This window comes from Gopherus evgoodei, chromosome 1 (genome assembly GCF_007399415.2).
Source record: "Gopherus evgoodei ecotype Sinaloan lineage chromosome 1, rGopEvg1_v1.p, whole genome shotgun sequence".
Taxonomy (NCBI): domain Eukaryota; kingdom Metazoa; phylum Chordata; order Testudines; family Testudinidae; genus Gopherus; species Gopherus evgoodei.
Genome location: NC_044322.1, coordinates 239,436,715 through 239,460,356, shown reverse-complemented (window position 1 = coordinate 239,460,356; position 23,642 = coordinate 239,436,715). Strand labels below are relative to the sequence as shown.

Genomic DNA, 23,642 nt, shown 5'->3' with positions numbered 1-23,642 from the left:
TTTACAGATCCATGGATAAATTACAAACTCCCCTCAGTCTGATCTCACCCACTTTTGTAAGTCTCTGGGTTTGGTCCAAGTCCCTAAGGGAGGCAAAGTTCCTCCTACCTCCACTCCTCCTTTTAGGTTGTCTGTTTTTGGTAATTAAATGGCTTCCTTGACTTGGAGCATTTCTCTTTTTAAAACAGCTTCTGACACCTTTCCTTTTCCTGCTCTTCAGCTGGGCATTTTCCATGCTCCAACCCCTCCACTGGCTTCTGGGCAGAGTCATTCAAAGTCAATAGCTCTGCCTGTACCAACCTCACTGAACCACAAGGGGAGAGCTGTCCAATGCTGATGGCTCTGTCACTAATCCCCAGATACAGTCTTTTCATGGTGCTAAGTTTCTGGTTCAGAATGAATGCTTGAAGCCACACTAAAGGTTACACTCAAAATGCAGGTGTTCAGAAACAAAAATGGAGCTCATAAATTGACACAGACAAGTCATAATAATGAATTATTTCTAACAAACCACCTGTAGCCCATCTGGATTCTTTGCCGTATGTTTCACACCAATTTTAAAGTGATATAGAAGAGACTATAGTTAATGGGATGAATTTGTAACTCCATTCAATGGAGTCATATCAGGAATTGATTTGCCTCAATATATTTTAAAACATTTATTCTTAGTTGTGTCAGTAACAGCATCTTATATTAACCCGAACACAAGAGAAACATCTAACTTATTTAACCCTTTTTGTACCATTTGTTTGCTTCTTTGCATTTCACTCAGTTTGACCATAAAATTAGACTGGTTTCACATTCTGGCTCATATATACTGTCTCCCAGATTTTTGAAAGTCAAGTCCCACCTTCAGGAAAATGAAAACAATCCTGCCCTCCTGAGGTTCCTTCAATCCCATCTGTGGAAGAGAGCACGGGGGACAGAGAGTCTGAGGACCACTTGTGATTCTCAGAGACATTTCTGCTGAGGCAATCAGGCTGGGTGTTCTGAAGCCCTGGAAGATGGAGAGCTATGGTGGGATGTTATGGTGAATCCTCCAAATCCATAGGCGTATGGCTTCCTGACATGGCAGGGAAGACCTGGCTCCTCCAGTTGATGTAATGCACCACTGTGGTGTTATCTGTAAGCAGTGGGGCTCTGGGTGATCGCTACTTCCCACCACCCAATACAGATACAATGAGGTTGAGTAGTGTCTGCAAAAGGGAAACTAACAATTAATTATTTCTCAAGAAAGGTTTTTAATGACTTATGACTATAAAGGCAACACAGACAGAATGTGCCTAATGACTTTGTGTACTGTAACCATCTCCAACCAACACAAGTTCATATGCAATACTGACACATTAATTAACTATAATTTACTAATTTTAACGTATCTATAAACTTATTTAATCAACTTACAAACTCTTATTGACCTTTATGATGACTTGATGGTAACTTATGCTGAAGAGAGGCACAGCAACTTGCATAACTACTATGATTTATAACCTACTAACTTTACCAACGCTGTACCTGTTTCCAGCAAGGCACAAAACATATACAGTTACTAGATATTGATTAACTATTGACTACTACTATTTTTAAACAACTTAGACTTAACCTATAGTATTAATACAGATTTAAGATTAACCAGCTCGAGCATAACCAGACCTTTTAGTTCATATCTCACCCTGCATTCGTCCAAAAACACGTTACCTTTCAATTTACTATTTCCTGCGCTGGCCAGGCACAGTCAGTGAAGCGCAAGTCCCTTTAGTTCAGGGGGTTTTTGTGAGCCTGAAAAAGAGAGATTTCTTTTAGGTCAACACACACACACACGCCTCTGCACCTTATTTATACGGTATTTGCTGGCCGTGCTTCAAAACAAGTCAATCAATCAAGGTGGCCAAATATTCCAGGGTGGCATTTGCAGTTGTTTTGAACTTATGAACTGTGCATCTGTGCCCAGCTCATCTCTGCTCTATGCAGCTAGTTGTGGTCAACTTGCTAGACTCAAAAAAGGTCGAATCAGCTTAAAGAGGTGTCTGGTTGCACAGCATAGTAACCACAAGCCTGTATCAACCTTTACAGAGTTTTCTTCTTAGTCTATAAAGCTTCATAGATAGATTATGCTTATGCCTGCCGGATTCTGCTGTACTCGCTTCTTACAAATTCTGGAAGTTTGAGGCCAGCAGTACTTAGCCTGACAGTGCTTATGCACATTCATCACATCCTCCCGAGGTCTAAACTTCCGATTTAGCAACAACAATATTTGAGTATATTCTGCAATAACAGGGGACAAGTAGTGAATGCTGGCAAACATTAAGGCCCCAGCAATAACTATGGTAAGACAGACTAACAATCCCAGAAGAATATGTGGGCCTGGGAATGTTACGTCCAGGACTCTGACTGAGGAATCTAGAATTATGATTGAGCCTTAGAGGCATTTTTAAATAATTAATATATATGCATAGATATTTGTAGGCAGTGTTAGTAACCCAAATTATGACTGGTACTAACAGGGAATTTGTTTACCCAATTTGTAGTTGCTGTATAACTTAAATTTTTTTTTTTTTACTAATTTGTTTTTTTTCTTGCCTTTATGCTGTTTGCTGCCATTCATGTATTGTAAACAGTTTAGCAAGGCTATGCACATTGTAAATGTTTTACAGCAATAATACAGTTGTACAGCAATAATACAGTTGTTTTTACAAAATAACCAAGTTGACAGTTTATTCTGGTTCAGCTAGAAGATTTTAGCTGATTGTTAACTTAATTGTCCGTATATGGTAGCTAGGTGTATTTGACCAGTTTCTTATTTATAAAGCACTTTACTTTTCTTTTCTTGGTGCTTGGGGATTTCTTCACTGTATACTGAGATCATCTGGTATTTTTGTGGTGTGATATCTTCTGATGTCTTTAGTCTGTGGGATGCAACTTAAACATCTAGATAGTTAACATAATAAAGGTTTTTGTTTTTTTACTTTTTTCTTGTTTTTAGTAACCCAAATTTAATACATAGAGTAGGGACCAAGTTTTTTATAACTCAGGCTATACTTTTTCCAATTGTTGTATAGACATTCATTTTTATTTCAGATGCATTGCTAATATTTTATATTAAATGTAATGCTTAACAGCTAAAATAAATGCTTACAATCTTTCATAAGAAGGTGTATTGTTTCCCTTGCTGAACACATTGTTTCAGTAAAAGAGTAAATAACATAATTTTAATAAGCCTTTTAGAATTAATTTTCTTTTTTATACCAACTTCACTTGTGTTAACTGTTTAGAAGCACAAACTTTAACAACCTTTACTTCCCATTAATGTAACATAACAAAAGAAAAGCACATACAATTAAACCAAAATAAATTTTAAATACATGTCCATGAGAGCATTAAACTGAAAACCTGTTGAAATTATTTGGTTAGCTTTATGCATAAACTGTTATTTTTAAACATTTTTGCTATTACATTCTTATAACTATATTTTAAAATGTAAATAAGTTTATAAAGAGCCCACAGAAGAAATTGACATTTTGTTAATATTATTTTTACCTTAATGTTGAGGTTTCCCCTTACATTTTTTCTTTGAATAACAAATTAAAAAACTTATAAAACAAAACAAAACTGATTGATAAAAGAGAATGTTTTTGTTTGCAATTGCATTATTTGTTGAGGTAGAAAATATATATACATATATTTGTAACTGAAATCCTTTTGAACTTTGCTAATAATGCTATGATTATACCCAAAACATGATCTTAAAATAGTGTGGTACCACTTATACATATAATTTTAAAAGGGTATAAAATTAACTTTTGTTGCAACAATAATAAAAAATAGTCATGTGACACACACAACATACAACACACATGACATACAGGACAAACTTACAAGTAAAAACAAATGGCGCCAGAATTTTATTTATGAAACTAAAATACAAAATAAACAAAAGGTTTAAACATCTAAATAAGCAAGTTATTACCTTGTTATTTAAAACTTTTAATAAACATTGATAACATTTATATAATTACTTGCAAAATTTATTGTATTAAATTAGTTACTGGAGACATTTGTTATTAGTTATATTTAAAATTATTTAAAAACTTTGCTATATGAAAAAGAGAAAAGCTCATGTTTCAAATATTAGTTAGTGGATAGGATTAAAAATAGTGTGCGCCTTTTTGTTGCTTGGCAACCATATTTTCAAGAAAGTTAGGAATAATTCCATTTGTTGCAGCCCTGAAGAGTTAAAATTAATTTACTGGATTTATGTAAAGTAACATTTTTACCTTGTTTTCCCATTGTTTTGTTCTGTTTTCAATGCTTTATCCTTTGGAGGTGTCTGTAAAAACTATAACTTTTAAAACAAAGTGAGAGAGCTAAAGTGAGGAAAGGCAGGGGTCATGGGGGGGTGAAGCAGCAGCAGCAAGTCTGCAGTGAGGAGAGGCTGAGGAAATGGGGGTAGGGGGGATGAAGAGCAACCTAGGAAAGTAGCGAAATGAAAATACAGGCAGCAGCAGCAAGTTTAGCAAACTGAGAAAGCATATAAAGGACAAAATTTAACTGGTATGTAAAAATATTTAAGAAAGAAGGGTTCATTTTTAGTTAGGAGCGCGGAGTGTGGTTCCGTGGATTAAAGCAGTTGGGAACCTGCACAGTTGGGAACTGCATCTTTGAGAGTGGGGTAGTTACCTGCTCTTGTCCCCCCAGTGTTTGTTGAAATTCTTTTTTATTCACTCCCCTGCGATTGAGTTGCAGCTCCTGTTTAACTGTTCCATTTTTTCCTTCATTTGATTTTCAGTTTAGTGAAAGTATTTTGTGCTACTTTTTTCATTTGTGCACTTACTTGTTCCGTTCTGACAGGCACCAGTCTAGGTCGCAGTTTAAGTTTAACCTGAACCTGGCATTTATCATAAGGTGGTGGTTGCAAAGCAATGAACCCAGTTTCATCTTTTAATTTTGCTAGGGACACCTTTTTCCATTCCTTCCCCATTCTTCAGGCACAGGGTAGCTACCTGAAGCCTGCTGTTTTCCAGAATTATTTATAACAGGGGACAGCACATGTATTTTTTGTAGGTTTGTTGCAGCTGTTTCCAATGTTTTATTCTGTTTCTGTGCTGGCTGTCTCTGAGCTGCTCCCACCCTGCAAGGGCAGTGGGAGCAGTCCAGGGCTGTGTAGATTCTTTTGATTTTTCCAACTCCTTTCTTGTTATTGTTACTTGCCCCACCAATTTTGTGGCATGTTGCCTTAACCATTTAGCAGCCATGGTTATAGTTTGCAATATAGTACTTATTACACTATAGTAACTTATTTAGCTAATCATTAAACACCACGGGGTAATTAAACCTTATAATTGTGGACCAGTCACAGAACTTTACAATTTTTTGACTTATTAACACTGAGGAATTTACAGTGATAGATTAGCCCCAGCACAAGACAATCTTCTTAACTGATGCTGACCCTCTTACCGCGAATCAAAGGGACAACACTATGGCTTATACAAGAAGGTATCATTAAGTAGAAAGCAGGAGGCAGAAACATGAAAGGTTCACTAACAGTGACCCGAGAATGCAAAACCGGTAATTCGACACCAAAAAAAGAACACTGGCAGGTGTAAGTACACGTTTGGAAGCATTAATTGTAGAGTTTTTTAAGTTCTTCAATTTTTTATCCATTGTAACTGTAGTATACCTTTGTGTATTGCACATCCCTTTATTAAGTAGTGTGTATCAGTAGAGTCTTTTATTCCTTTTTAAAACTATAACACAGAGGCTTTAGAGGCTTATGGATCTTAGGGCAGACGATTTAAGTGTCTGACTGCCTCCCCTCATCCCAAAACTATAATCTAAAAATTCTTGGAATTCCTGGAATATCCTGGAAATCCTGCCGGCTATGCCATGTGGAGATTAATGGAAGGAGGAGGCACACATCAGAGCCCTAGGGGGGCTCCTAGATAGATTATGCTTATACGTGCAGGATTCTATTGTACTCGCTTCTTACAACTTCCAGAAGCTTGAGGCCTAACAGTACTTAGCCTGACACTACTTGACAAGGCTTATGCACATTAATCACAGTTATGTCCATCTGGGGGCCCCAGGGAGGCCACAGCCCTGTTGGTGGGGTCGCCCCTCTCCATTTCTCCCGCCAGCTCCAAACTGAAACTCCCTTCAGCCTCCCCCTCCCCGGCTCCTCCCCCATCCTTTGTGTCCTTTGTCCAGTTTCCCAGGCAGAGGTGTTATCTGGCCTCCAACCCTGCTCCTGGGTTCTCCTGTTACATGCTCAGGTATGCTCCCTTCCCCAATGCAGGCAGTCCCAGCAAAACTCCCCTGCAACCTTCCCAGGTTAATACACCCCACTCAGCATTCAAATAACACATCAAGAACATTCCCACTTCGTCACAGAGGGTTTGAGAATGTTTAATAATGTAAGTAAGTGACAAGGTAGGTGAGGTAATATCTTTTATTGGACCAACTTCTGCTTGTGGAAGGAATAAGATTTTGAGCTTCACAGAGCTTCTCCTCAGGCCTAGAGAATATAAGCAGAGTGTCTGAGCTAAATACAAGATGGAACAGATTATTAAGTATAAGCGGTTCACACATGATGTAGGTTTCCAACACCAGTATCAACTTCCTGGACACCACAATCAGCTTTAACAATGGAACTCTACAAATGACTATATGAAAAAAAGCCACGGTTCACCACACTTACTTCCAGAGATCCAGCAACCACTCTAGACACACCAAGAAATCTGTTATCTACACATTCAGGCACTCAGATACCACAGAATTTGCTCCAAAGAGAAAGTCTGGGATGCATACCTAAAGACACTTAAAACTACTTTCATTAAATAAGGACACTCCAACAGAGAAGTAGATCACATCATGGAATGGGCCACCCAAATACCCTGAGAGAATCTGCTTCAATATAGAAAAACAAAAACAAAACCAAACAAAAAAACCACTGACCACACACCTCTAGTGGTCACTTACCACACAACACTAGACTCTATGCAGGGTATCATTAAACCCATACTCAATGTGGATCACACCCTGAAAAAAATCTTTCCCAAATTCCCCTCTTCTGGCCTTCAAACAACCCTCCAACCTCATTATCAGAAGCAAACTCCCCACAGACCAGGGCACATCAACTCAAAGTGGCACCAAACCCTGACAGAACAACAGAGGCAAAATGGGCAGATATATCTCCCCCTGCTATGATGGTCAGTACTCTCCACCACACAACTTTCAAGCTCTGTGGGCCCTACATATGCCTATCACAACATTTGATGTATCTCAACCAGTGCATTAAATGCCTCAACAACGATTATATGGGTGAAACCACACAATCATTACGCTCTCGAATGAACTCACACAGAAAAATGATAAAAGACAAAAATATCCTATCACCCATGGATGAACACTATTCACAAAACGATCATTCCATATCTGGCCTCTTAGTCCTCATCTGCAAAGGAAACCTGCAGGAATTCAAAAGATAAGCTTGGAACTTAAATTCATAAAACTTTGATGGACACTAAAAACCATGGACTTAACAGAGATTCTGGTTGTATGGCACATTACAATTAGTAACACACCCATTGCCTGCTAAACCCTTAATTGCCCGCTTCATTTAAAGTGGTGTCCAACAGTAGTTGTGAACTCCTTATGTGTAACTATCATAACCTTAGTCCCAGATCTGGACCTTAGCGTCCAAAATATGGGGGTTAGCATGAAAACCTCCAAGCTTAGCTACCAGCTTGGACCTGGTACTTGCTGCCACCACCCAAAAAATTAGAGTGTTTTGGGGCACTCTGGTCCCCCTGAAAAACCTTCCCTGGGGACCCCAAGACCCAAATCCCTTGAGTCTCACAACAAAGGGAAATAATCCTTTTTCCCTTCCCCCCTCCAGGTGCTCCTGGAGAGATACACAGACACAAGCTCTGTGAATCCAAACAGAGTGACTCCCCCTCTCTGTTCCCAGTCCTGGAACAAAAAATACTTTCCTCTTCACCCAGAGGGAATGCAAAATCAGGCTAGCCACTTCAACACACACAGATCTCCCCTGATTTCTTCCTCCCACCAATTCCCTGGTGAGTACAGACTCAATTTCCCTGAAGTAAAGAAAAACTCCAACAGGTCTTAAAAGAAAGCTTTATATAAAAAAAAGAAAGAAAAAATACAAATGGTCTCTCTGTATTAAGATGACACAATACAGGGCAATTTCTTAAAAGAATATTGAATAAACAGCCTTATTCAAAAAGAATACAAATCAAAGCACTCCAGCACTTATATTCATGCAAATACCAAAGAAAAGAAACCATATAACTTACTATCTGATCTCTTTGTCCTTACACTTAGAAACAGAAGACTAGAAAGTAGAACTACTTCTCCAAAGCTCAGAGAAAGCAGGCAGCCAGAAAACAAAGACCCCAGACACACAATTCCCTCCACCCAAAGTTGAAAAAATCCGGTTTCCTGATTGGTCCTCTGGTCAGGTGCTCCAGGTGAAAGAGACGTTAACCCTTAGCTATCTGTTTATGACAGTAACAATCTGTCTCAACCTGTATTTAGCTCAGACTCTCTGGTTACCTTCTCCAGACCTGAGGAGTAGGTCTATGAATCTTGAAAGCTTGTCCCATCCACCAACAGAAGTAGGTTCAATAAAAGATATTACCTCACCTACCTTGGAACCAACACGGCTAAAACAACACTGCAAATAATTGTTTATGTTGCTTTTCTTGGATTAGTGGATTAGCTTTAAAGGGATACCTAAGTGTTCCCACTAATCTCATCAGATCCTGAAAAATTCAACTGAGGTGACTCTAGAAAGGTTGACTGCCTCATCAGGAGATTAGGAAGAGCAAATAGAGCTCTTGCTCTCCTACCAGCAGCTGATGACGTGTCAGAGAAGGTGCTAGCAGTGACTGGATCTGCTGTTTAGACAAGGATGATCTTGGTCTGGAGAGCTGGTTTCTTGACAAAAGGGTTGATATCCCTTGAGACTAATAGGGGCTAGGTTGGTAGGGGTACTGATGGGGAGGATGGCTTATGGGAGGGTTCTAGCATAGGGGTTCTGTTCTCAATCCAGAAGATTTGTGAGTGCTTCATAGGGATTCCTTCCTCTATTGTCTGTCCACGTCCCACTGGGTTAGTCATGGTGGGGATGGGTCACCTTCTGGCAAAGAGGATCTGCTACATTCACCTGAAGAGGCTGAGAAGTGGAATTCCTTTTCCATTGGTGGAGCACACTAGTCTGGAGTCCTCTGTCTAGTTAAGTCTCTGGCCATTATAGAGAAATTATCTGTGTAACACTGCCACTCAGGCTCTCTGATATCAGAGATTCCAGTCTTGGTCTCATGGCTCTGATAGCTGGTGCCAAGAATTGTTTCAGTGCCAAAGAGGCTTGCATTGTACTAATGAGTACATCAGTGCCGTATGAGTCACTGGCATCATGGTGGTTGGTGCTGATTATAATCTTTGATTTAAATATTTTCAATTAGTATTTTAAATATGAACAATAATACCAATAACCAAATTAAATTCTTGAGATTGAGCCTCAGGGCAGTTACAGATAAATTTAGTTTAGTGGAAAACTGTAATTATATCACTCATTGTGTCACTCAAAAGACTTTACTTAAAATAAAATAGTTAAAACAAAAAGGCTTCACAGTATAAGCATGACCTATATTTCATAGTCACTTTCCAAGATGAAATGGTGCAGCCGGGGGTGATCAGTCCCCAAATGACAAGAATGGATATATAATCCTTTGTAATCCTTTCTCTGATACTTTGATGGTGGATGAGTGTGCTAATCTAAAATTAGTATGCTACCCTTTTTATAATCATTTACATTAACACCCCTTAATTAATTAAGCCTGACGTTTGCAGTATCTATACTTGTCCTGCCATAATTAAAAAACCTTCTACTCCCTCATTGGCTATATTCAACAATGTCTTAGTTATTGAAATGGTATTTACGCAGTTAATTATCAATATAGAAAGCCTTCTTCCAAAACGCACACATTTCCTCTAGAACTCCTATTAAAACCAGTTAGGCCCAAACATGTTTACAGTGACCGGGGGTTATAGCCTAATATATCTCTAACTTGCCTCTGACTGTCTTACTTTATTTCACCCACAATTTAACAGGCTTCATTATTGTCAAGACTAAATTAAGCCAAAAAACCTGTTCTCTACTTACATTTGAACACATTTCTATTTAACACTTAAAATATCACTTTTATATGCTACCTGACACTGATTTTCTCTATGTCAATGCCAATTGCAAGAAGTTATCCAGTGCAGTGGCAGAGAGCAGTCTGCCCCCTGAGAGTACTTGAGCAGTGTGGAGCTCACTGTGGGAAGTGACCATCAGTGCCAATTTCACTTTAGATATACACGGGGCCCTGGAGAAGGAGGACTTTGTCTCCTGATTGAGGGAGATCTGTGCATTCCCTGGTCTCTGGGGCAGTGCTCCTTATGGCCCACTTCCTGAGTTGAGGCCAGAGCAGCAAAGGAACAGGACTTCTGAGTGTTCCATGAGCTTGGGATGACATAAAAGATTGCTGGGGCACCAGAGGAGTATGAGTGACTGGATCAGTCAACTTACTTGCCAGGATCTGAAGATATCCCCTAGAGACATCTGTGAGGGTAAGTCTTCCCTTTCTCTAGCTTTCTGGGTGCACTTTGAGAAAGATTTGTACACTGGGCAGTGTATACATCCTTCTCTAGGCATAAGAGGCGAATTGAATGTCTGGCATTGATAGGCATTGCCATGTTGAATCCTGCAGACTTGACTTTGGCCATGTAAGCCTGTGGACAGGGGGAGAGGGCAAGTAACCCTTTCAAAGTCCTAAACCTAAGTAAAATATTTTTTTCTTATTATTAAAGGGTATTAACTAAACTTATCTAAATAACAACAGCTCTAACTAACCTCTCTGTAGACAAAGAGACACGCATACAGTGGGGTTCTGTATTGCAACACAGATAATAAGGAACAAAGATGTGGTTGAGGCTCCCACCCTTATGCACTCGTGAAAGCTCGCATAGCCGAAACGTGGCCTCTGCAGACATTGCTAGTCAAAGCAAATTCAATCTTGCACGTGTTGGGCACATATGCACCAAGCCTGGAATCTGTGTGGGCAAAGTACTCAAAGAACTTCTATTTTGGGCATAAGCTACCTCTCAGTGCCTTTTTAAACTCTTAACATTAACACATTTTAGGTTTTTCCTCTATTAGGCATAAGATTCATTTATCAAGTGCAACAAACAGTCACCTCAGCAGTTGCTAAATATAATTATACTAAAAAGAATATGAGCTCTGGGTTCATTTTATCATTTCACATTATAAACCTTATACTGCTCCCACTGAAGATAAAGGCAGTTTTGCCACTGCCTAAGGCCCTGATCCAACTCCCAGTTAAGTCAATAGAAGCTTTTCAATTTTCAATGGGAGTTGCATCAGGCTCTTAAACGGGAGCAGTATCGAGGCCTACATGTGTTTTCTCTGACTTTCACATGACTAATGATATCTGTATTCTTCCAGCATGATTTTAGAGTGAGATATTGTACAATCCTCTCTGCATTCCAAGGGAACTCTTAATACCAGAGAACCTGACTTTCAGATGTATTTATATAAATAGGACAGTGACTTTCAGATTCTAGCAACTCCACTGCGCAAATGAATATTATTATTGTTTGAGCACCAGAAGTGCAGTCAGCCCTATTGATACATGTATACATGGATATAAACTGGACACTAGGAAGTTTAGACTTGAAATTAGATGAAGGTTTCTAACCATTAGAGGTATGACATTCTGGAACAACCTTCCAAGGGGAGTAGTGGGGGCAAAAGACATATCTGGCTTCAAGACTAAACTTGATAAGTTTATGGAGGGGATGGAATGATGGGATAGCCTAATTTTGGCAATTAATTTGGCAACTGATCTTTGATTATCAGCAGGTAAGTATGCCCAGTGGTCTGTGATGGGATGTTAGATGGGGTGGGATCTGAGTTACTACAGAGAATTCTTTCCTGGGTGCTGGCTGATGAGTCTTCCCCACATGCTCAGGGTTTAACTGATCGCCATATTTGGGGTCGGGAAGGAATTTTCCTCCAGGGCAGATTGGCAGAGGCCCTGGGGCGTTTTTCACCTTCCTCTCCAACATAAGGCACGGGTCACTTGCTGGAGGATTCTCTGCAGCTTGAGGTCTTCAAATAAAAATTTGAGGATTTCAGTAACTCAGACATAGGTTAGGGGTTTGTTATAGAAGTGGATGGGTGAGATTCTGTGGCCTGCATTGTGCAGGAGGTCTGACTAGATGATCATAATGGTCCCTTCTGACCTTAAAGTCTATGAGTCTATATAACCTCATGGATGTCCTAGATTAGCATTTCCCAAAGTGTGTCCCTGATTCTGAACAGAGCTCTCAAATTGTCCTCTAGAACTTCTGCTTTCTTTAGATATATATAAAGTTAGTCTATAACTGTTATGGTTGTGCCAAAAATCTTCAAAAACATGACCAGCGTGTATTCACTGCAACGTCTTCCTGAGTTTGCAGAGAGACCAAAAATATCTTTGGAGTGTGAACTTTCCCAATTATTTTGATAAGTTCTAAGTCAGATGTCACTGCTGATACTTTGTGTTAACACTGTTACTTATTCCACTGCCCATCAAAACATATATGAAAGGAGGGAAAGCGTATTACGAAGATCTAAAATACAGGCCTTTAACATCATTTGGAGAGAAATCCTGTCCTCACTGAAATCAATCAGAGTTTTGCCACTGACTTCAGCGGACTCAGGATTTCACTCATCCAAAGTTGGAAAGGCGAGCGGGAAGAATTGGTTTCATTTTCCTGATGAGGGGCTCACCTTCCAAAAGTTTGAGAAACTCCCAGATTATTTCCTATGTGAGTTGAAGTTGCATTTATGCTATCTAAAAACTAAGGAATGGGTTAGTACACCTCTGTATGTAGACAAGTGTTTAATGTGTTAAGCTCTGAAGCAGCTGTTTAGTGATGCAGGATCAGATGCTGCAAATTAATACTCCCTTTGCAATCCTATCAGAGTTGCACCTGCTTATAAAAAGGTTTGAATTTACCCTTTAGTTACTGATTTCCATTGCTGCTTTGCATCGACAAGATAGCTTTGCTTTCATGCATTTCCTGAATTTTTTTTAAAAGACAGAATAGGGCAGTACCATTAAACATTAGAAAAATCAGCTGCTGAAAATAAAAAGGTAGCATATGCAGGTTACTATTATAAGGTAAATAGAAAATTCTGAATTAGCCACTGTCAGACACAAAATGCATTCTATTCTATCAAATTTCTGACCTGTATATCTGAAAGACCACAGATTTTACCAAGGGTTTTTGAACCTTCATGCACTGACGTGTGTTTTTATTAATTCAAGAGTTATTACAACTTCAGGTAAATCTGATATGATCAGGAGGAAAAAAGACAAGCAAGTCAAACAGTAAATGTTATAAATAGATTATGTATTACCAGAAAATGACGTTGAAATAGATAACCATCAACATAATGGGAAAAGAAGAAAAACACGTTCATTTTCATTTGGCAGCTAGTGTTCATAGCAAATCAAATTATCAAACTACTACATGGGATTGTTGCACAGTTAAAAATACTTACCCCATACCAAACATATTGCCTAACTGATTGAGGGATGGCTTAATTTAGCAATCAATGAACCTCTAAAGGTTGGATGCTTCCAGTTTATTCAAATTTATCAAATTTTTTGAGAGACCCTTGGTACCCTTCAACTCTCCTTGTCTCTTACCTTTAGTAACAGGCCCCAGATCTCTCCCTGAAATGGAACCCTCCTTGCTCCAGAGATTGGATAATGGCTGGGATTCCCTGTGCTAGGCCTCATTAGCGGGGAATTAATGTGAGTGCATTCAAGTGCAGCCTTGATTATTTAATACATTTAAATTAACTCAACTTCAAAATCTCTAGTTTCCAGCCTGTTCCTAAAGACGCTCTCTCCTATCAATCATCAAATCAGTACTCGGTGCCTTCAGACCTATGTATTGCTCTACAGTATTCAATCACAACAGATAGATTGCAAAAACACGCACCAGCATGCAAACTGCACCAAAGTTACATACATGTAAAGTCATGGGTAGGAGAATCCCAAAGGATCACAGATCAGCTGGTTCCAAGAAGGATCCTAAGTAGAGCTGGTCAGAATACTTTGCCCACAGAGATTTTGTTTTGAAAAACGGCCTTTTGTCAAAAACCTTTTTTTTTTAAAAAGCAACTCATAGTTCCCACCTTTTGTAAAATTATTTGACTTCATCAATATTGTTTTCAAAATCAAAAAAATTGTTTAACAAAACTCCATTTTCAGTAAGAAAACTGGGAAATGAAAAATGTAAATTTCAAAAACTGATAAAATTTCAATAAAAATATCTATTAAAATGTGGAAAATTTCCCAAAAAATAGAAATCCAGTCTATTTTGAATCCTGTAAAACGGAAACAATTTTGAAATTTTTTTTGACCAGCTCTAATCCTACATTTAGATACTTATCTAAAGCCAAGTATGCCCCAATGAATGGCCCTCCCAACAACCACCATTCCCCCTTTTGCCTAACAGGACCATAACTTTCCTAACACTAGTTATATTCTTCGGCAGACCAAATGGCTTCTTACCATCTCTAGTGCACCTTTGGTAGGTAGCTTTCAGGGGCCCTGCTCTCTCATCTTACATCTAAATAGGGACACATCTTCCTTCCAGTTTCTTCTGCCTTCTCCCACTTCCCACTGAGTATCCCCACACTTCTTCCCTTATCAACTCATTGTGGTGTCTCCCCCAATCTGGTTCTTTCCTCATTCCTTCCCTACCCTCTGTGGCAGGGCTTCTCCAAATCATCCCTCCTTTGTTCCCCATCTCCAACAACTCCCTCTCCTTAGGAGGTGACATCACCCTCAAACCTGACTTTACTGCTGCCCCAGGAGCCTGTAAGATGCTACCAGCTCTTTCCGAGAAGAACCCTGTGGGTCCCTAGCCTTGCCCCTTCTGCTTCTTATTGGCAGGAGAAGGTAAATAGGTGCCAAGCTGAGATTAGGCTGATCTATAGCATTATTCCCCCCACCCTTTACCTTCTAGTGAAGGGCATGATGGAGCAGGGCTGGGGGAACAGGGAGCAGGCAGCAATGTTGACAAATTCCTGGCAGGGGCGGCTCTAGGCATTTTGCCGCCCCAAACACGGCAGGCAGGCTGCCTTTGGCGGCTTGCCTGCAGAGGGTCCTCTGGTCCCACGGACCTCACACAGGCACGCCTGCAGAGCGCCCCCCATGGCTTGCTGCCCCAAGCACGCACTTGGCATGCTGGGGCCTGGAGCCACCCCTGATTCCCAGAAACAACTACACTCAGCACATACTTCCTTTTGGAAAATCTTGCAAGCCCTCAGAATGGCCTCTAAAATGTTGGGACTTTGGGTAGTTAGAAGTGCTATGCTGTTGCCGCCAAAACTATGAAAGTGGAACTGCATTGATTAGAGGGAGTTACAGAGAGTAGGCAAGATAGATAGTTCTTAGTGTCATCTGTTGTGTTGAAAAGGGGATGTCTCAGGCCCAACATGGACTAAAATGTAACTAAAACCCTTGTTCACTATTACAACATTAAACAGTTAAGTATGGTCCAGAGCTTGATGTCAAATTATTGCTGAAAATGGCTTACCACCATTAAAAATCTTTTATTAAAGACAGAAAAAAAAACAAAACCCAACAACAAAAATGAAATTATTTGAAATGTTAAGTATTAAGAATTTATTTTAACAATATTTTCCCCCTTTAGCTGCACAGTCTTTTATAAAGAGAAACCAGGGCTGCCCAGAGGATTGAGGGGGCCTGAGGCAAAGCAATTTTGGGGTCCCCTTTCATAAAAAAAAGTCGCAATACTATAGAATACTATATTCTTGGGGCGGGGCCCTGTGGGACCTGGGGCAAATTGCCCCACTTCCCCCCCCCCCGGCCAAGCAGCCCTGAGAGAAACACTCATTTGACAGTCTTTTAGATAGTATTAAAGATGGTATTTACTATCCTTCTTAGTGAAAAATTAAAAAATTAAAATTAAAAAGTGTGCGTGTTTGCGTTTGACTAGGGGAAGTGTTGTGTATGTTAGTGCTTGGTGATATGAAGAGAAAAAGGTTGAAAGAAGGGTGCAAAGAGAAAAAAAGAGAGTTTGAGTAAGGTTTAGAGGAAAAAGAAATTTGAAAGAAGAGAGGTAAGTTACTGAAGAAAAGAGGCTGGTAAAGGCAGGTTATGAAAGAAAGAAAGATTTTTGTTTTTAAAGGGTTAGTTAGTTTGAAAGATGACAGATTTTTAGTGAGTTTGAGTAAGGAGAGATGATGGTAAAGAATAGAAAATTTTGAGATAAATGTAAAAAGTGTATTAAATATCAGGGTGGATTAAGAGAAAAGTTAAATAATATTGAAAGCTAGGTTTATAAAGGGAATTTACTACGGCAAAACCTGTTTGGTAAGCGCAGGATAAAAAAGCGTTGAAGCTATTCAATACCAGTGTAAATTTAAAAAAAAAAAAGAGCCCCCTTTGCAAAGGGCAAAGATAGACAGCACATGGTGGAATCAAAAAGAGAGAGAGAGAGAAAATGACATTGGCACCAAAGTGTGGCGCCGACGGCCATTTTGAAAAAATGTGTGTGTGTATGTGTTTGACTAGGGGAAGTGTTGTGTATGTTTGTGCTTAGGTACATGGAGAGAAAAAGGTTGAAATAAGAGTGTGAGAGTGTTAAGAGAAAAAAAGAGAGTTTGAGTAAGCTTTAGAGGAAAAAAAGGAAATTTGAAAGAAGAGATGTAAGTTAGTGAAGAAAAGAGGCTGGTTATGAAAGAACAGAAAGACAGAACTTAAAAAAAAGGAAATATTTGTTTGTGAAGGGCTAGTTTAAGAAAAAGGTTAAATAATATTGAAAACTAGGTTGAAAAAGGAAAAGGCAAAACCTGTTTGGGAGGCCCAGGGTAAAAAAAAGGGGAATAAAAAAGCATTGAAACTATTGAATACCAAAATAGGTTAAGAAAAAAGCATTAAAAACATTAAAAACTAGGTTTAAAAGGGGAATTTCCAAAACAAAACCTGTTTAGTAAGCACATGGCCAAAAACTATAAAGGGGTACTAAGAAAAAAGCATTTAAAATGATTAAAAACTAAGTTTAAAAAGAGAATTTACAAAGGCAGAACCTGTTTGGTAAGGGTAAAAAAGTGAATAAAAAAGCATTGAAACTATGCAATATCAGTGTAGATAAAGAAAAAAGGAGGTTAAAAGAAAGAACAAGACAAGAAAAAAGAGCAAAGATAGAGAGCACATGGTGGAATCAGAAAGAGAGAGAAGCAGGCAAAGTCTGTTTAGTAAGCACAGGGTGAAAAAATGAACAGAAAAGCATTCAGAATCAGGGTGGGTTAAAAGAAAGAACAAGACAAGAAAAGGGAAAAGAGAGCCCCTTTGCAAACGGCAAAGATAGACAGCACATGGTTGAGTCAGAGAGACAGAGAGAGAGAGAGAGAGAGAGAGAGAGAATCCTTGCCTTTTATGTCTTTCTGTAGAATGAGGCAACTTTTCTGGTTTAGATCCTCTCAGACTTGTTATCACCACTTTTGGATCGGCCCAATTAGAGGTGGTTTTACAGGAGCATCATAGAATTCATTTTCCTGAACCAATCCTAGAGTCCCAAGATTTTAAACAAGAGCCAACTCCCTCCTCCCGCCCTTCCTTTTAACTGTTTTATTCTTATCTAAAGAAACAGACCCCCCCAGCATTTTTTTGCCATGTAGCCCTTTTACAGGGTTTATTTTTTTATAAAAGTTAAATTCATAAGCTTTTAGTAACACACCATTTTTTAAAGTTTTTCCCCTAGGTTTTAAACTATCAGGGGTTTGGGTTTTTTTTAGTAAAAACAATGTGAAGCTGCAGCAAAGCTCCTGTTAGCAAAGCAGCCCTGTGAATCAGTGGATCACAGAGGAGTTTGCTTTTTTACCTGCTTTTTAACAAACACAGGCTAAAGTTACATTAAGTTTTGCAAAAGGATAATGGCTTAAAAAGACAAGCCTAAAACACATTTCTTTTACATTTGTGTTGTAATAAAAAAGAGCAGGCAGAAGCACCCCAGGTTTTTAGTAACAGACAGTTTATAAACCCCTTATTTTGTAAACCAGTGGATTAGAAAGACAAAGAAGCAAAGCGCCTGTTAGCAAAGCAGCCTCTGTGAGTTAGTGGATCAGAGATAAGAAGGCTGCTTCTGACCCAAACTTTTTAACAAACATATGTTAAAGTTACATTAAGTTTTGCAAAGGGATAATGACTCGAAAAGACAAACTTAAGACACAACCCTTTTGTATGTGTTGTAATAAAAAATTATGCAGAAACACCCTAGGTTTAAAACCCCAGGTTTTTAGTAACAGATGGTTTATAGTCCCCTTATTTTGTAAGCCAGTGGATTAGAGAGAAGATTGCTTCTTTCCCCACTTTTTAACAAAGAGAGGTAAAAGACATGCCAAAATGAAGGCACAGTCCTTTGGAATAGGTGTTTTAATAAAAAAAGAGCATGCACAAACAGTCTAGGGTTATAAAAGTAATGTATAGTGACAAAAAGAAAATTTTCCCCTAGGTTTTAGACTAGCACTGCTTATTTCTTAGTAAAAACTGTGAAGCTGCAGCAGAGCCCTGTTCTGCTCTTATCTAAACAACCAGGACCCTGTAACAAAAACCTGAACAACACATACTATAAACCATTTTAAAACGTGTTTTTTGAAGTAATGTCTAAAACCTCCTCTTTTTAACGTATTAAATACATGAAATAACAAACCTACCTGAAGACACATTTCTTTATTTGTAGGGGTATTTCAGTTAAAAAAAAGAGCATGCAGAAGCATCCCTGACCTAAACCCACAAAACCCTTACTAAGAAAAAGTCCCTCCACCCCCCCCCAAGGTTTTTAGTGTGAACCACTCGAAACAGCCTTTTGAAGGTAGTGGATTAGAAAAGAAGACCCCTTTGAAAAACAGGCTATCTGAAGACACTTTCTTTTTTTTTTTTTTTTTGTATTTAGCCCCCTTGGCATAAGTGTTTCATTAAAATGTAAAAGAGCAGGCAGACGCACCCCAGATTTTTAGTAACAGACGGTTTATATTACCCCTTATTTTGTTAACCATTGGATCAGAGAGAAGAAGATTTCTTCTTTACCTGCTTTTTAACAAAAAGAGAGGTGAAAGGCTTGGAAAGGAATAAACAGTTGAAAAGACAAGCCTACCTGAAGACCCATAACCTTCATTTAGCTCCTTAGGCATAGGTGTTTCAATAACATGCAAGTCCGCAGAAACGACCCAGGCTTAAAAACACAGAAAGTTTTTCCCCTAGGTTTAGGCTAGCACTGGTCATTTTTTAGTAAGGACACCAGGCTTTTGCAGCAGAGCAGCTGTCAGCAAAAACAGCCTCTGTAAACCAGTAGATCAGAGATAAGAAGGCTGCTTCTTTGCCTGTTTTTTAACACATACAAGTGGAAGTTATATTAAGGTTTGTAGAGGAATAAACACTTTAAAAGACAAGCCTATATAAAGACAGAGCCCTTTATTTAACATTTTTACATGCGTGTTTTAATTAAAAAGAGGGCTTGCAGAAAACACGCCAGAGTGAAAACCACAGAACCTTAGTAACAGCTAGTTTATATCCTCCTTATTTTGTAATCCAGTGGATCAGAGAGAAGTTTATTTTCCTTCCCATATATTTGAAGCATTATGTTTTGTAAAGTTTATTATGAAAAAGCAGTATTGCCTGAGCTGTAACAAAACAAGGCCCCTCTTAGAGATCTTTTGCAGAAGTTTAGTGAACTAAAAGGCTTAAGATACTAGCCTGTTCTTTTAAAAACAGTGTTTTTAAAGTACCAAAACAACAACTGGGTAAGAATATGAAAACTGGCAATTGAGGGGAGTTTACATATGTTTTAATTAGAAAAAAAAACAACCACCCAAGATTGCTTTTTAAAGGTTTACCAGAGATATGGAGCCTTCCTCACCCGCTCTCCACACCCACACACACTCTTTTCTCCTCCCCCCACCACCCTTCCCCTTTTTTTTCTTCTTTTTTTTTAACTGTTTTTTAAAATCTATACCAAGGAGAAACTTTTTTTTTTAAAAAAGCCAGGGCCACAGAGATCAGGCCATGCTGGTAAGAAAGCTGTCCTGAGTTTTAGGGGGCATGTTGATAACTCTTTTAGTGAAATAATTTTGTAGGCAGCCAGTCTGTGTAAGTTGTTATGCTTTAGCCTGGGCAAACGTTTATTGTTTGTAAGCACTTTTTTACTTTATGAGGTATTATCTCCCCCCATCTTACGGCCTATCAGAAATATTAAAAACAACAAGCTAAAAGATACATTGCAGCAAGGACTGCAAAACAATAGTTACAATATTGTTGATTATTACCTTGTCTAAGGCCCTAGAGAATATATTTTGTTTTGTTTTTATAAAACACTTTTATGCAAACTGTAACCCTAGGTGATGTATAGCATTAAATAATATGAAACAGTAGACGAGAGACCTGAGACATTGTTGAAATCAGAGGGGCTATGATTAAGTCCTAATGCAGAGGGCCTTGGGGTGGAAAATGAAAAGGTACAGCCGAAGCGGAAGATGGTATGATTTAAGAGGGGTTTGGGGGCTGCTTTGCAACGGTCCATAGGGAGCCTATAACCCTCACGCACAAACACCAGGGCTGAGTGAGGTGGTTGGGCCTTTGTTAGAGGAACAGGCCGTTCATGTACCTTTTGTTGTTGTTGCTTTTGACAAACCCCACATCCCTGAAACTCCTTAAAAACACGCTTTACACAGTTATTTTTAACTGACATTTTATTTTACAACTCGGCCTGTTTTGTTCCCAAACACGCTCTAACTGTTAGTGTTTTTTTCTGAGCAAGATTTTGTAATTTGCTGAACGAAGAAGATGTTCAACATTTTGCATTAAACATTTATCTGTCGGTTTGATGATTTCATTTAAAACGCTATTGGGGTTTTTGGCCTCTGTCACTTTGTCCACCACTTCTGCCCCTAGAGCTAAATGTTCCTGGGTTAAACAGAGGCACTGCAGTGCGTATTCCAGCATGATGATGATATTTAACACACTTTCCATACACAAAGCACTGCTAATTTCTTTAATTTTACAATTCACATCATCTAAAGACCAGTACACGCAGGCATGATGCCTCTGACCGGGGGCATCTATGGCGAACCGAGGACAATCTTCATTTTGTTTTTCTCTCAGGCAGTGCTTGATGATTCCGTGCAAAGCTGCTCGCACAATTGCACGCATCGCTGTTTTATGTTTATGAACTCGCACCGGCTTAATACCGAATTTCTCCCTCAACTTTAGATAGTACAGGCCTATAGAGTAAGCGTCCTCCGCTGTTTCAGCATAAAGTAAAGGGACATGATAGCAGTTTTCTGGTATCTAAAAGGGTGTCATCAGGAGGAGGGAGAAAACTTGTTCATCTTAGCCTCCAATGATAGAACAAGAAGCAATGGGCTTAAACTGCAGCAAGGAAGATTTAGGTTGGACATTAGGAAAAAGTTCCTAACTGTCAGGGTAGTTAAACACTGGAATAGATTGCCTAGGGAAGTTGTGGAATCTCCATCTCTGGAGATATTTAAGAGTAGGTTAGATAAATGTCTATTAATTAGGGATGGTCTAGACAGTATTTGGTCCTGCCATGAGGGCAGGGGACTGGACTCGATGACCTCTCGAGGTCCCTTCCAGTCCTAGAGTCTATGAGTCTATAAGTAATGTCTAAAACCCCCTCTTTTTAACGTATTAAATACATGAAATAACAAACCTACCTGAAGACACATTTCTTTATTTGTAGGGGTGTTTCAATTAAAAAAAAAGAGCATGCTGAAGCATCCCTGACCTAAACCCACAAAACCCTTACTAAGAAAAAGTCTCTCCACTCCCCCCCTCAAGGTTTTTAGTGTGAACCACTCGAAACAGTCTTTTGAAGGTAGTGGATAAGAAAAGAAGACCCCTTTGAAAAACAGGCTATCTGAAGACGGTTTTTTTTTTTTTTTTTTTGGTATTTAGCCCCCTTGGCATAAGTGTTTCATTAAAATGTAAAAGAGCAGGCAGAAGCACCCCAGATTTTTAGTAACAGACGGTTTATATTACCCCTTATTTTATTAACCATTGGATCAGAGAGAAGAAGATTGCTTCTTTACCTGCTTTTTAACAAAGAGAGGTGAAAGGCTTGGAAAGGAATAAACAGTTGAAAAGACAAGCCTACCTGAAGACCCATAACCTTCATTTAGCCCCTTAGGCACAGGTGTTTCAATAACATGCAAGTCCGCAGAAACAACCCAGGCTTAAAAAACACAGAAAGTTTTTCCCCTTGGTTTAGGCTAGCACTGGTCATTTTTTAGTAAGGACACCAGGCTTTTGCAGCAGAGCAGCTGTCAGCAAAAACAGCCTCTGTAAACCAGTAGATCAGAGATAAGAAGGCTGCTTCTTTGCCTGTTTTTTAACACATACAAGTGGAAGTTATATTAAGGTTTGTAGAGGAATAAACACTTTAAAAGACAAGCCTATATAAAGACAGAGCCCTTTATTTAGCATTTTTACATGCGTGTTTTAATTAAAAAGAGGGCTTGCAGAAAACATGCCAGAGTGAAAACCACAGAACCTTAGTAACAGCTAGTTTATATCCTCCTTATTTTGTAATCCAGTGGATCAGAGAGAAGTTTATTTTCCTTCCCATATATCTGAAGCATTATGTTTTGTAAAGTTTATTATGAAAAAGCAGTATTGCCTGCTTATTGTAAGTCTTCTCTTTTCCAAACTAAACAAACCCAATTCCTTCAGCCTTCCTTCATAGGTCATGTTCTCAAGACCTTTAATCATTCTTATTGCTCTTCTCTGGTCCCTCTCCAATTTCTCCACATCTTTCTTGAAATGCGGTGCCCAGAACTGGACACAATACTCCAGTTGAGGCCTAACCAGCGCAGAGTAAAGCGGAAGATTGACTTCTCGTGTCTTGTTTACAACACAACTGTTAATGCATCCCAGAATCACATTTGCTTTTTTTGCAACAGTATCACACTGTTGACTCATATTAAGCTTGTGGTCCACTATGAACCCTTGATCTCTTTCTGCCATACTCCTTCCTAGACATCTCTTCCCATTCTGTATGTGTGAAACTGATTGTTCCTTCCTAAGTGGAGCACTTTGCATTTATCTTTATTGAACTTCATCCTGTTTACCTCAGACCATTTCTCCAATTTGTTCAGATTTTGAATTTTGACCCTGTCCTCCAAAGCAGTTGCAATCCCTCCCAGTTTGGTATCGTCCGCAAACTTAATAAGCGTACTTTCTATGCCAACATCTAAATCATTGATGAAGATATTGAACAGAGCCGGTCCCAAAACAGACCCCTGCGGAACCCCACTTGTTATACCTTTCCGGCAGGATTAGGAGCCATTAATAACTACTCTCTGAGTACGGTTATCCAGCCAGTTATGCACCCACCTTATAGTAACCCCATCTAAATTGTATTTTCCTAGTTTATCTATAAGAATATCATGCGAGACCGTATCAAATGCCTTACTAAAGTCTAGGTATATCACATCCACCGCTTCTCCCTTATCC

The 23,642-nt window shown here is 39.0% G+C and overlaps 1 long non-coding RNA gene across 8 annotated transcripts; it reads right to left on the bottom strand.

The window, feature by feature from the left end:
- Window positions 1–644: 644 nt before the first annotated feature.
- On the bottom strand, window positions 645–22,417 carry LOC115638604. 8 transcript variants are annotated; one of them, XR_003997485.1, is made up of 5 exons: window positions 22,285–22,417; window positions 4,275–4,342; window positions 2,818–2,928; window positions 1,699–1,779; window positions 645–1,196 (listed from the first exon to the last, which is right to left on the bottom strand). It is a non-coding gene; the product is annotated as an uncharacterized LOC115638604 (long non-coding RNA). The 8 variants fall into 8 exon arrangements; XR_003997490.1 differs by having other exon boundaries at window positions 2,818–2,919; XR_003997482.1 differs by lacking the exon at window positions 22,285–22,417 and adding an exon at window positions 19,270–19,418.
- Between the last annotated feature and the right edge of the window lie 1,225 nt (window positions 22,418–23,642).